Source organism: Typha latifolia, chromosome 12 (assembly GCF_019914945.1).
Source record: "Typha latifolia isolate L0001 chromosome 12, TyphaL0001v2, whole genome shotgun sequence".
NCBI classification, from domain to species: Eukaryota; Viridiplantae; Streptophyta; class Magnoliopsida; order Poales; family Typhaceae; genus Typha; species Typha latifolia.
In genome coordinates, this window is record NC_133097.1 from 1,435,125 (window position 1) to 1,448,506 (window position 13,382).

Genomic DNA, 13,382 nt, shown 5'->3' on the forward strand with positions numbered 1-13,382 from the left:
ACTGACATTGATGAGCACTTTTATTTTAGAGCTGTGGGAGGAGATTCAGGCGGATGTTCGTGCTCTCTGTCCTATCACTCTTGAGGGGGTCTTTGAAAAGGCTATGAGGATGGAGCAAAAGCACAAGGCTTTGAAAATGGCAGCGAAGGTAAGTTGGGGCAGCCGAGATGGGTGATTTGCGCCAAGAATGTCAGTTGGAAATTCTGCGGTTTCAAAGGCGGTGGTTGTTAGTACGGGGGCACGACCATCCTTGAGATCATCTTCTGATGTCAGAGGAGGCACAAGACCCCCCGTTTGAACTCTCACACTTTTCCAAGTGGTGGAGTGAAGAGCGAAGAGGCTTTGCTTTCGATGCGATGAATGTTTCATCCCTAGTCATCGGTGTTCCAAACCAATCAGGAGTGTGATGCTCATCGACAGTCTTGAGGGGGATGATGAGATTGTTGCTGATGGAGATTATGTAGAGGAGGTCCATGGGGAGGATGTGGAGGAGGGCGCGGAGAAAGATATTCGAGCTGAGATATCGATGCATGTATATTCAGGCATATTTATCCATATCCTCCGGAAATCAAATGTGATAGGTCTCAAACTCTGTAACCACTGAGTGCTAAGGACAATGTCCGCTCCTCGCAGCGCCAATGGATATAAGTCCACAATGATATCGTGTCCTTGCACCCAAATATCGACCCGGTGACACGAGCTCTCCGCCTTAAGCTTTGTGCCGTCTCCAATAGCAACGTCAAACCTCATGGTTGGTTCAGCATCCAAACCCAATCTCCTGACTAACCTCTCATCTAAAGTTGTGTGTACTTCCCAAATCAATGAGGATGTGCACACAATGCTTTCTAACGAGTCTATCTACTCGTAACATCCTCGACGCGGAAGTACCCGAATATGCATGCATCGACATCATCCTCCTCGAGACTGTCGATGAGCATCACACTCCCGATTGGTTTAGAACATTGATGACTCAGGGTGAAACGTTCATCGCATCGAAAACAAAGGCCCTTCGCTCTTTGCTCCTCCACCTGGGCTGGTATGAGAGCTCGAACGGGGTCTTGTGCCTCCTCTAATATTGGAAGAAGGTCTCAAAGGTGGTCGTGGTCTAGAACTCGCAGCTGCTGTTTTTGAACCTGCAGAATTTCTAGCTGGCGTTCTAGTTGCAAACCGCCCATCTCGGTTGCCTGAATTAGTTTTCACTGCCATCTTTAGAGCCTTATGCTTTTGCTCCATCCTCACAGCCTTCTTAAAGGCCTCTTCAAGAGTGGTAGGACAAAGAGCACGAACATCCGCCTGTATCTCATCCTGCAGCCCTGAAATGAATATGCTCATCAATGTCGGTTCGGGCCAAGGTGGCTCACAACGATTACTAACTCTTTCAAATTTTGTTTAATACTTCAATACGGTCATCCTCTAAACCATCTTATTTAATGTGGGAGCAAAATCTTCATATGCCGCTGTCCCAAATCTGCGTATAATCCTCCTACAAAAGTCAGCCCAATCGGTAAATCCTCCACCACGAATAATCGATCTATACCAATGCAATGCCATTCCTTGGAGGTGAAAGCTTGCCATTTGGACTTTTGCGTCCTCCGCTGTCTCTTGACAATCAAAGTATTGTTCAACTTGAAACATCCAATCCGTTGGATCACCGCCTTAGAATTTTGGAAAGTCCAAGCGTGCGGTTCTCCCATGAATAGCATTGTCGGGTTCGGGAAAGATCCTTGGTTCAGGTCTGAACCTTTGTGCATGTTGATCACCTTCTCTAAATCCTCAAACACGTCCATCACCATCTTTGAAGGGATCAACCTCATCTTCAAAGTGCCAATCGTCCACATCAATGAGGTGCACCGGTACCGCACGCCTCTCGCGTTCCACCATCGTCGGTCTTGGGTTTTGCGGAGGTGTGGGATGATGTGTAGGCATAGGTAAAAAGGGATCGTTGACACTAATATGTTCCACCACTGGTCTTTCTTGAGGTACCTATCTTTGTCGAGGAAATGACGAAGTCGATCGGTTCATGACATATTCTTTTAAATTATTGTAATCCTTTTGTATTGCATCAACTCTATGCAGCAATATTTGGAACATGCCCCTAAGTTCATCCGCCAAGCCCATATTTACACCCATAGACGTTGGTTGGCTCGGTACTATCGCGGTCGCTCGAAATGAATCGGCCTCACGGTTAGGGTTAGCGTGGGTTGAGCCTTCCTTTGTCGGTGTGCTCTCCAATGGTCTCCTTGTTAATGTCATTGATACACTTAGTTAGGATTTTATCTAATTAGCTAAATCCAGCTCTGCGCAGTTTTGGAAGAAATATTTGTAAAATATTCGACATATATCCAAATAATATCAACCCAGTTGAATAAGGTCGACAACCTCTAGATCTACAACTTTGATATTCATGACTTCTCCAGATTCGAAATATATCTATGACAAAATGAAAGCTTAATCCAGAAGGTATTCGGAGAAGATAAGGAATACTGGTTAAGTTGGTTTGTTAGGGTTTCATATTGTTTTAGGACTTGTTGGCTAGCCTCTATAAATATGTGGATGACACCCAACTTTATATTGCAATTGGATTATTGATTTTTTGTAATTTTCTAACTACCGGAGAATATCTGACAAATAATTTTCCATTGTTGTGCGGACTGCTTCCTACAATAAATTCAGATCTTAAAGAATTGTTCCGTTGCCGATCTTTTGGTTCTATATCCCATCAATTTGGTATCCGAGCCTTAACAAATTGTATTAGAGCCCTATAAATTGGTATCAGAGCGCTATCAATTAGTATCAGAGCCCTATCAGTCATCTTCGTTATTTTCACCATTAATGGAGGTCTGAGGTTCGCATGGCTCTGATACCAAATTGATGGGTTCTTGTACCAAAAGATCGGCTACAAAATGATTCTTTCAAGATCTGGATTTATTACAGAAATTAGTCCGCGCAATCGTGGAACAGTATTCATCAAATATTCTCCTATAGTTAGAAAATTACGAAACTAAGTGGATTAGATTCGTAACTTCCTGGTCTACAATTTTAATAGCCCTTCGCAGATTAGAACTGCAACTGGGACAAAAATAGGAAATAACGCTGGTGATGGTGGTGGTGACGGGTGGAGTGGATGTTAGGGTTATGCATGATTATGAAGATGAATGTAGATGGTGGATGTGGTTAAGGAATATAGATGAAGGGGAAGAAATGGTCGAGATCCCAAAGAAGAGGGAAGAATCGACAGTCGAGGGAGATTAGAAATTAGGAGAGACCTTGCCAATGGTAAAGGTGGAAGGATGGTGAAGAGGGAGGAAGGAGATTAGGGTAGAGAGATGATAGAGAGGCAAGAAATTAATTTTCTAATTGTATAATGAATTTGGTTGCCATCCACATACTTATAGATGCTAGCCAGCAAGTCCTAATAATAATAAATGACCCTAATTCTAGAGGATTTCCGTTGATCGCGTTCGAATGCACAAAAGATGTTCTCTATATGTGTGAATGTGATATAGGCGTTCGAACTTGTCCGACTACGTTCAAACGCACTTTTTGCGTCCTCTGTACTTGCGAACTTGATGCAAGCGTTCGCAAGGGCGTTCGAACGTGAACCCTCTTGCGTTTGAATGCGACATATATGAATTTTGTTTTAATAAAAATAATCAACTAATGCAATAAGAAAAGATCTAAACTAAATGTATCAACACGACATCATTATGGACTTGTATCCGTTGGCGCTTGGGACCCATCACATTTGATTTTTGGAGTATGTGGATGAAATTTCAACAAGGAAACAAAGTAGTGCAGCTTGATGGCATTTGGTCCTTACCGATTCTAGCGATGCAACCGATGGTGGGGCTGCCTTGTGCGAGTGATTGGGCCTATCTTCTTCAGTTAGGACTAGTAGGAGATGAGCATCAAATTAGTCCAGGTACTACAATTAATTTGTCTAATTTATTGGATAAATTTTCTGGACTATTTGAGGAATCAAAGGAGTTGCCGCTGACGAGAACGGTAGACCATTGCATTGAGATGCTTGGGGCTGCACCGGTGAATGTGACATCGTATCGGTATTCATATGTGCAGAAAGAGGTTATCTCTATTGAGATGGACGGGTTGTGGCATTTTTTGTATCGACTACTGAGCACTAAACACTATCACTGTCAAGGACCGGTATCCTATTTCGGTAATAGAGGAGATGTTGGACAATCTTGTAGGGGCGACCATATTCAGCAAGCTTGACTTGAGTGCCGAGTATCATCAAATTAGAGTTCATTTGACAGATGTGCACAAAATCATATTTTTGACTTCGAACGGGCACTACGAGTTCCGGGTGATACCGTTCAGCCTCACCAATGCTCTAGCAACTTTCCAAAGCCTCAGGAATGATATTTTTCGGTCTCTATTGTGACGGTATGTCTTGATATTTTTTGACGACATTTTGGTGTACAATAGGACTAAAATGGAGCATTTACGGCATTTAGAGGATGTGCTAAATTTGTTGAAGCAAAATGAGTTGAAGGTTAAAAAGTCTAAGTGCCTATGGGGAGTAGCACAAGTGGAGTATTTAGGCCACATTATAACAGCGGAAGGAGTGGCGGCGGATCCTCAAAAGGTGGCGTGCATGACAGCTTAGCCGATCCTTACTTCCACCATAAGATTGCGCGGCTTTTTAGGGCTGATCGGGTATTATTGTTACTTCATTGCCAAGTATGGCAAAATCGCTGCTCCTCACATTTCATTGCTGAAGAAGGACTCTTTTAAATGGACGAAGGAAGCCACTGCAGCATTTGAAGAATTAAAAATAGCAATGACAACGCGCCGATTCTAGCTTTACCAAAACCAAAGAGTTCGTTATGGAATGCGATGCGTCAAGAGTTGGCATAGGAGTTGTACTAATACAAGGAGGATGTCCTGTAGCCTTTCTTAGCAAGGCTTTATCATAGAGATCCTAGCAATTGTCAACTTACGAGATAGAGATGTTGGCAATCCTCCAAGCGGTGACAAAGTGGAAGCCTTATTTGATCGGTAGGCAATTTATTATTCGAACCGATCAAAGGAGTCTTCCATACTTTATGGGATAGCATATTCATACTTTGGCACAGCAGAGGTGGGTCACAAAATTGCTGTTGTATGATTATGAAATTCAATACAAGAAAGGGATGGAAAATAGAGCAGCGGATGCACTATCGTGCCAACCCGATACCGTCGAGCTCGTAGCCTTTTCTACTCCCATTTTTCCTTTTCTTGACGAGCTGAGGTATGTATGTACATCTGAGCTAGATGTTAAGAGGTTGTTATAGGAGGTGTTGGATGATCCGAAGCACCATCCAGAGTTGGAGAACCGAGGTAGTTTGTTGTTGGACCGCGGGTGCATCCGGGTGCCCGCGAATGACGGGTTGTAGCAGAAATTGTTAGATAATTACAACCCAACTCCATAGGCCGATGATGAAGGTGTTTTAAGGACTTATAGGAGGGTATCACAGAGCTGCACGTGGCCTGGACTGAGGCGAGACGTGAGGATTTTTGTCTGTGCTTATGAAGTATGTCAAAGGGCGAAGGTAACAACATTAAAACCGGCTTGATTTCTTTAGCTTCTATCGATACCGGACCATGTTTGGGAAGACAATTCTATGGATTTCATATAAGGTCTTCTGCTGGTACGTGGCTACTTAGTTATTTTTGTGGTGGTTGACCAATTAAGCAAGTATGCTGATACGATCCTTCCTCGGCTATAGGCTCTGATACCAGCTTGATACGATCCTTCCTCGGCTATAGGCTCTGATACCAGCTTGATACGAACCCTCTTTTGGTGCTATGGCTCTGATACCAGATTGTTACGATCTTGCACGGAACTTTAAGATAAGATCCCGAAATATCCCGCCGTTGGATCACTGTGAAATTTTGATATGTTGTAGGCCCGGAAAAGAGCTTTCCAACGGATCTAGTTTCAGGCGAATCGGAGTTGGGGATCTCGAGATATCATTCGTTTAGTAGACGAACGTCAGGATACTCTGTTTTTGGATTCCGTGGATGAAGGCACGAAATCCTGGGTAATGGTGGATTGTGGAGGGCCGGTGTTGATGGGGTGGCACCGGTGTAAAAGTGATGGTGGAAGGGTTATGGATGATGGAAAGGTTAGGGATAGCGATGGATAAATTGGAAGAAGAGGGAGAAGAGGGCCACTCCTAAGGGACTAGGGTGATTGGCCTGTCGAGGGAGATTAGAAGCGGCGTCGCTGGGGAGATTGAGGGAACGGGAGCGAAGAAGACGAAGGAGGCAAGGCAAACTCAATTCTCAATAATCAATCCCTAATTTTGGTTGCCCTACACGTACTTTTATAGGCTAACCAACAACTCAATCTTATCCTAAAACACAATCTTATCCTAAAACTCAATCTTATCCTAAGGTAAATCCAAGCTCGAGACGACGTCGGTGAAGTCCGAATCGTATCAATCCACCACGCTTCCGCAACCTTGTCCTCAAGGTTTGAAATTTGGGAAGCGATCTTTGCACCTTGACTCTAGCTCCTCCATGGTATGATCTTCTGCTTTGGTTCTCCACAAATCTGAAGATATAAGAGATGTTGGTGCTGAGAAGGAGGCGAGTTCACTTGTATCTGGTTCAGGAACAGCCATTTGCAATAGTAGAGCTCGGTCCCCTGCACTAGGAAAGCCTACAAGTGGTTGCAATGTTGGTCCTTGCCGCGGTTGATTTCCATCCAACAGTACCTTTCTTCCATTCCTCCAAAAGGTCAGTGTGAGGTTTGAGAAATCAAATGTTACGGGCCCCAAGCTTTGAAACCATTGAGTTCCCAAAACAATATCAGCTCCTCGCAAGGCCAATGGATAAAGATCCAATGTGAAACTTTGGCCTTGCACCTTCAATACCACACCTCCACAAATAAAATCTGCTCGCAAGGTGGTGCCATCTCCAATCGTCACATCGAACCCTTCCGTGGGTTCCGACTCGAGCCCAATCTTCCTAAGGAGCCTCTTGTCAATGAAGTTGTGGGTGGACCCGGTGTCAATCAAGATTCTCCTTTGTGGTCTTCTTGACTACTCCGTTCACCCGCAATGTCTTTGGCGCCGCCGTCCCCGAATAGGCGTGGAGGGAGATTTCAGCTATCACGTCCTCCACGTTTTGCTCCTCAACTTCTTCTCCTCGATGTCCAGCCACATCTGCGCTTTCAGCTGCAAGCTCATCCTCCGCTTCCTCCAATCCATCGATGAGCATCACCGATCCCATCGGTTTAGCACAACGATGCCCTGGTACAAACTTCTCATCACAACGGAAGCATAAGCCCTTGGCTCTTCTTTCTTCTACTTGGGCAGGGTCGGTACTGCCGCCCGGACCTCTAGGTGCGTACTTCACATCTTGGGATGGCTTCAAGGGTGCTCGAGGAGGTATCAATGCCGTAGCAGCTCTTGGTACTCCGCTAGTGTTTCCTGCCGCTATGTTTGGTAGAGCTTGAGTGCGGCTTCCTTGGCTTGTCCAACTCTGCTTCCAGTGTATCTTCATGGCTCTATGCTTGTCTTCCATAAGCACCGCATCTTGGAAGGCCTCCTTTAAGGTTCTAGGCCTTAAAGCCCTCACATCGGCTTGTATGTCACCCCGCAGCCCGGAGATGAAGGTGCTGCGAAGTTGCTGATCCGTCCATGGTGGATGACATCGGCTACTAATCCTCTCAAATTCTTCTTGGTATGATCCAACCGTGGTCTTCTGAACCGTCTTTGAGAGGAGAGCATCAAAGTCTTCATAGCCCGATACTCCAAATCGCCGTGTGATATCGGCGCAAAATTCAGCCCAAGTTTCGATGGCCTCAATGGCATTGGCTGATCGAAACCAATGAAGCGCCGCATCCTCAAGGTGGAAGCTTGCAAGCGTCACCTTGTATTCTTCCGCCGTACCTTGGTATGCAAAGAATTGCTCCGCCCTATACAACCAATCAATTGGATCGCCACCTTTGAACTTGGGGAATTCGAGACGCACGACTTGTCCACGAATGCCGTTGTCTCGTTCCGGATCATGCCCAACTCCTTGTCTAACCGGCGGAGGATGCACCATGAAGAGTTGATGATCCCTCCTTCGGTTTAGATCAACTCGCCGTGGTTCCGGATCGTATCGGCCCGCCCATGGATCTTGATCTCCAATGTGGTCTCCATGGTGATTCGCTCGTCGGATGGGTTCACCGCAACTGGTCCTGGTGTAACCATCCTTGCTTGCCTCTGCCCATAGGGTGGTGGTAGCAGCGGCTCTTGTGGTTGCAAAGGCTGAACCGGTGAGGATTGATTCAAGGGGGTGGACTCGCGTCGTGGGGTCGATGGTGCCTTCCCGTTAGACATTGCTTCCCTTGGCGCCCGTAGTTCCCGCATCATCTCCATCATCATCTGGTGGTTGATGGCCATCTGCTCTGAAATAGACCCCAACATGGATAGAACGCTAGGCTCTTCCGTATTCTGATTAGATCGGATGGTTCCGCGGGTGGAAGTCCCCGCAATCGTCTCTTCCTCCTCTATTGGGAGAATCTCTTCTTCATCATCACGCCGTGCAGCCATGGATCTGGTGGTCGTCATTGGAAGCGCTTGTCCGAGGAACGGTGGCTCTGATACCAGCTTGATACGATCCTTCCTCGGCTATAGGCTCTGATACCAGCTTGATACGATCCTTCCTCGGCTATAGGCTCTGATACTAGCTTGATACGAACCCTCTTTTGGTGCTATGGCTCTGATACCAGATTGTTACGATCTTGCACGGAACTTTAAGATAAGATCCCGAAATATCCCGCCGTTGGATCACTGTGAAATTTTGATATGTTGTAGGCCCGGAAAAGAGCTTTCCAACGGATCTAGTTTCAGGCGAATCGGAGTTGGGGATCTCGAGATATCGTTCGTTTAGTAGACGAACGTCAGGATACTCTGTTTTTGGATTCCGTGGATGAAGGCACGAAATCCTGGGTAATGGTGGATTGTGGAGGGCCGGTGTTGATGGGGTGGCACCGGTGTAAAAGTGATGGTGGAAGGGTTATGGATGATGGAAAGGTTAGGGATAGCGATGGATAAATTGGAAGAAGGGGGAGAAGAGGGCCACTCCTAAGGGACTAGGGTGATTGGCCTGTCGAGGGAGATTAGAAGCGGCGTCGCCGGGGAGATTGAGGGAACGGGAGCGAAGAAGACGAAGGAGGCAAGGCAAACTCAATTCTCAATAATCAATCCCTAATTTTGGTTGCCCTACACGTACTTTTATAGGCTAACCAACAACTCAATCTTATCCTAAAACACAATCTTATCCTAAAACTCAATCTTATCCTAAAACACAATCTTATCCTAAAACTCAATCTTATCCTAAAACACAATCTTATCCTAAAACTCAATCTTATCCTAAAACACAATCTTATCCTAAAACTCAATCTTATCCTAAGGTAAATCCAAGCTCGAGACGACGTCGGTGAAGTCCGAATCGTATCATATGCGCATTTTTCCGCATTGCCACATCTATTTTCAGCCAAGTCGGTGGCCAAAATTTTTGTGAGAGATGTTGCTAGGTTTCATGGCATGCCATGCACGATTGTCTCCGATTGTAATCGTATATTTGTTAGCGACTTTTGTATGGAGTTTTTTCAGATTATACGGGACTCGATTGAACTTTAGTTTGTACAGTATTTGTAGTGCTTTGTGGGAGAAATGCCAAGACACTCATTGGAGTTCTAACCGTGGGCTGAGTGGTCTTACAACACCGCCCACCACAGTAGTATTGGCATGACTCCATTCAAGATGGTGTATGGGTGCATGGCTCCGACATTATACACCTATGACCCTGTGGCATCTACGGATCAGACGGAGGTAGACTTGGCATTGATGAATAGAGATGCCGCATTGAGGAAGTTATGTGCCTATCTTAAGCTTGCTCAAAACTACATAAAGCAAGTGTACTTGGAGGAGACAGTGATTGTGGAGCCGGTTCATGTACTTGCGAGGCACCGATGACATCATAGTACCAGATTGGAGATGGAGGTCCGAGTCGAGTGGCTTGGCAAACCATCTAACAAGGCAACATGGGAACTAGAGACGAACATCATTGAGTGTTTCCTCGACTTTGCACCTTGAGGATAAGGTGGGGGAAGTGTGGTGGGCTGATAGACTTTGTTGGAGTCTTTTCTTATTATACTAGTTATTTATTTTAGAAAAAATAATGTTTCTGTATGTCGCGTTTGAACACCCTTGCGAACGCCCGCAAGCGTTCACATCGATAGAGAATGTAAATTGTGTGTTGAATGTGCTTGGCCGCGTACGAATGTCTGTATGCGTTCGCATAGATAGAGAACGTAATTTGTGCGTTCGAACACGATCGAACCTGTTCGAACGCGATCAATGAGAATCCACTATTTCTAGAGTTAATAATTATTATTTTTGGATTGTTTGGTTAGCCTCTTAAGGTCTGGATGGCAACAAAAATGATCATGATGAATGAATATTGATTTATATCTCCTTTCTATCCTCTCTACCCTAATCTCCCTTCCACTTCCTTCAAGCCCTAGCCGTGTGCCATCTTGACATCGATGTTCGTCTAACATCCCTCATTTGTTGAGTCCTTCCTCATCCTTGGGATCTCGGCCACTTCTCCCCCTTCATCCTTATCCCCTAAACTCTATAAACCAAACACCCTCATCTCTACTATCATTTCCAACCTTATCATCACCACCACTCTTGTGTATTTTCATCCATGTTACAGTCAAAATCTGCGAAGGGCATAAATACCAAAAAAGTATAACAGGAAGTTACGGATCGATCATCTTTGGTTTCATAATTTTCTAATTACGGAAGAATATCTGGTGAATATTTTCCTTTAGTTGCGCGGACTGCTTTCCTGCAACCTATCCAAATATTGAAGAGGATGTTCTGTTTCTATCAAATACACACACCATGCACTATAAGAGAGATTAAGGTGATATACCTTCCTTAATCTTTTTTTATTGATGACGGGTTTGTAGGCTATAAGGCTAGATATAGGGGCTAGCCATCCTTGATATATATGTTGAATAACTAAGCCAATAATTCTAAGAAAAGGGTCACAATGAGTTTAAATCATGCTCTTTTATAGTTTGGCAAAACTCAATTATTATGCTATAGTGATAACTTGTGATATACGAAGAGTTGATTAGGAGATAGGTATGCCTAATGACTTTATGACTTTATCATGACGATGCTGTTAGGTCAAACACATCTTTCATATGAAAGATGACTAAATTCACAAATCAATCCATGAGACACAAGTTAGTATGAATGGAATCTAGTCTAAAGAACTCTTGGATCTTGGATTGGACTTCCACGGTAATTTAGATTATTACATAGATTACACACCACAAGTTTGGAACTTTGAATGTTGGGAATGAGCAATGTACGACGTCGTCTATGGTGAAGATTCTTATTTAAGATGATGCTAGGGAAGTTCATATTCTTGGATTATTGCCAGAAGCGCATCTGGCCATTTATTGAATGATCTTTGTACTTGACACACTAAATAGTAAACAACTAACTTTTAAATCCTTATCAGAAAGTAAAGCAAACAGTATGAGAGGTTTATCTGTACTGTGGCTTGATCTATTTATTAGAATTGGATCCCACGCTGATCCGGTCAGGGATCCGGTCATTAGGTTATTGATATAACTAGTGATTCACTGGAATTGTTGGTTGTTTAAAAAAAAATTTGAATATTGAAATAGTATATATTGTTCTTTTAAATTTTATAACTAAAACATATATATATACAAGTAGTTTAATGATATATCTTCTATTACGTAACCATTTTTAACTAATATTTATGTTTAAAAACCTGAAATTTTATAAACAAGTGGTTTTGCATATCAAAGCCATCATCATATTAATCAGTTCATGAATAATAACATAATGGTATGTTATTAACAATATATTTTCAAGACATAAATAAAATTTATTTGCAAGAAACATGAAATTATGTAAAACTTTAGAAGTCAATAAAATTTTTAGGACTAAAATACACCTCCAATAAAAATAAAATAAGTAAATATTATGGATAATTAGGTCATATAGGCATTGTAAGTGACTGATACACTTAGTTAGGGTCTTTTCTCATTATATTAGTTATTTATTTTTCTTAAAATAAATTTTCTTTAGCTCGCATTCAAACGCGTTTCGGGGCGCGTTCAAACGCGGTTGTGAATACCTGCATCAGGTTCGCAAATACAGAGCACATGAAATGCGAGTTCGAACGCGGCGTTCTAATAACGCCTACATCTCATTCGCATCAACAGAGAACGTCTTTTGTGTGCTCGAACGCAATCAGTAGAAATCTTCTAGAATTAGGGTTAATAATTATATTTTGGCTTGTTGGCTAGCCTCTATAAATGTGTGGATGGCAGCCAAAATCATTATACTATTGTATTATTAATTTTTTGCCTCGTATCTTCTCTTTATCTTCTCTACCCTAATCTCCCTCCTCTCTCTTCACCAACCTACCACCTCTACCATTGGCAAGGTCTCTCCTAACTTCTAATCTTCCTTGTCTGTCGAGTCCTTCCTCTTCCTTGGGATCTTGACCATTGGCAAGAACATTTTGTAGCGTTTTCCTAACTTTTCACCTTGTGGGCAAGGTGGGAGAAGCATGGTGGGCTGATACATTTAGTTGGGATATTTTGTTATTGTATTAATTATTTATTTTCATTAAAATAAAATTTCTATAGGTCGCGTTCGAATGCAGGTGGGGTCACATTCGAATGCCCTATCAAACGCCTACATCAGATTCGAAAATACAGAGGACGCGAAAAGTGTGTTCGAACATCGTCGGGCGAGTTCGAATGCCGTATTCGAACGCCTGCATCACGTTCGTACATACAAAGAACGTTTTTTGGGATCTCGACCACTAAATATTCGAATGCCGTAAATATTCGAATGCCGTAGTAAGATTTCTCCTAACTTCTAATCTCCCTTGTCTATTGAGCCACCCCTCTTCTTTGGGATCTCGACCACTTTGTTCCTTTCGTCTACATCCCTTAATCACATCCACCATCCACCTTCATCTCCATACCCATCTATAATCCTAACAACCACTCCACCCTTCACCACCACCATCACCCATTCGAATCTATGAAAGGCATAAATACGAAATTTGTAGATCAGGAAGTTATAAATCTAATCTATTTAGTTTTATAATTTTCTGACTATAAGAGAATATTTAATAAATATTTTCCTACGATTGCGCGAATTGCTTTCTACAATAAATTCAGATTTTAAAAGAATTGTTCCGTAACCTATCTTTTAGTACCGTAACCCCTCATACCACTTGTTATGAACTGACCTTAGCTACCAATCAAGCTCAGATGTAGAGAAGCAATTCGCATATCCCGTAGTTAGAAA